The sequence below is a fragment of the Physeter macrocephalus genome, chromosome 2 (genome assembly GCF_002837175.3).
Source record: "Physeter macrocephalus isolate SW-GA chromosome 2, ASM283717v5, whole genome shotgun sequence".
Taxonomy (NCBI): domain Eukaryota; kingdom Metazoa; phylum Chordata; class Mammalia; order Artiodactyla; family Physeteridae; genus Physeter; species Physeter macrocephalus.
Genome location: NC_041215.1, coordinates 56507615 through 56509379, shown reverse-complemented (window position 1 = coordinate 56509379; position 1765 = coordinate 56507615).

Here is a 1765-nt window from a genome sequence, read left to right as displayed (position 1 = left end):
CCACTACTGGGCATATACCCTGAGAAAACCATAATTCAAAAAGAGTCATGTACCAAAATGTTCATTGCAGCTCCATTTACAATAGCCAGAACATGGAAGCAAACGTCACCTTTTTTAATGCGATCCCAGGAGCAGATTTAGCAACTCTTCCTCTCTATACTTCAGTAGCAAGCACTTTATTTATTCAACGATTGCTTATCCAGCTCGTATTATGTGCCAGCCACTATGAAGAAAACATAAATTGTATTTATACTCCTGGAATAGACCATAAGAGAGACAAACATTAAGGCCCGTCACACAGAAAAATAATTGTAAACTGAGATGCGTGTGATGAAACCACCACCTGTGCAAAAAGAAACATGGTTTACTTTGAACAAATGCCAACTATAGTTCTTACCACATTGTGTTATAACCTGTTTATTTATTTGTCCAAATTTCTATCTCCGTTCATATTCATCTGTGTACCGTCATCCAGAACACAGTGTCTGGCTCATTGTAGGTGCTCAGTAAAAATTTTTAAAGAAATAAATGGATGAATAAATGAATGGGTTTTTGAAGCCCCCATGAAACATTTTATTTCATGTATTTACATACTACAATGGTACAGAATCTAAAAGTCTTTAGTTCTGTGTTTTAAAAATTGATATTGTTAGATCCTTGTCTCATCTTTAACAACTGTAATCTAGTTCTCCCAGCATAAATTATTTAATTTCTTCTTGTTTGATGTCACATTTAGGAGACATAGCTAATGTACTATTTGTAGATAATCTGTTGGTGCCAGGAGGAATTTATTCTTTTGGTTTTTTTATAAATTTGGCTTTTAACATATAAATATACAATTTTAAGATACAAAGCACAGTCCATAAAAGAATAAATAAATTAGACTTTCTCAAAATTAAAAACATTTGCTCTGTAAACAAAACTGTTGACAGAATGAAAAGACATAGAGAAAATATTTGTAAATCATATATCTGACAGAGGACTGTAGCCAATATATATAAAGAACTCTCAAAACTCAACAAGAAGAAAACAATCAATCAAATTTCTTTAACGGACAAAAGATTTCAACAGACATTTTACCAAAAAAGATATACAGATGACAGCAGCGTATGAGAAGATGCTCAGTATAACTAGTCATTAATGAAATGCTAATTAAAACCACAATGAGATACTGCTATACACTTAATATAATGGTTTAAAAAAACCCTGATGATACCAAATTCTGATGAGGATGCAGAGCAACTGGAACTCTTGTATATTACTGTTGGGAATGCACAATGGTACTGCCACTCTAAAAATAGTTTCACAGCTATTATAAAGTTCAGTATACACTTATCCATATGGCCCAATTTTCCACTCCTAGATATTTACCAAAGTGAAATGATAGGCCTATATTCACACAAAAACCTCTAAACAAATATTTGTAGCAATTTAATCACTAAAATCTTGAAACAACTCCAAAGTCCCTCAACTGGGAAATAGATAAACAAAATGTAGTATATCCATAGAATGGAATACTGCTCAATGCTGAAAAGGAATGGGCTGTTGATACGAACAGCGTTCTATATCCCTATGCACTATTTTAAATGAAAGAAAACAGACTCAAAATCTAAATGCCTATACTGGTTAGGAATGGCAGAGCAGCAAGATAAAAAGGCTTGAGGTTTATTATGATGATGGACCCGCAATTTGAGGTCTGGATGATCTATATTTATTTTTTTTAATTTATTTATTTTATTTATTTATTTTTGGCTGCATTGGGTCT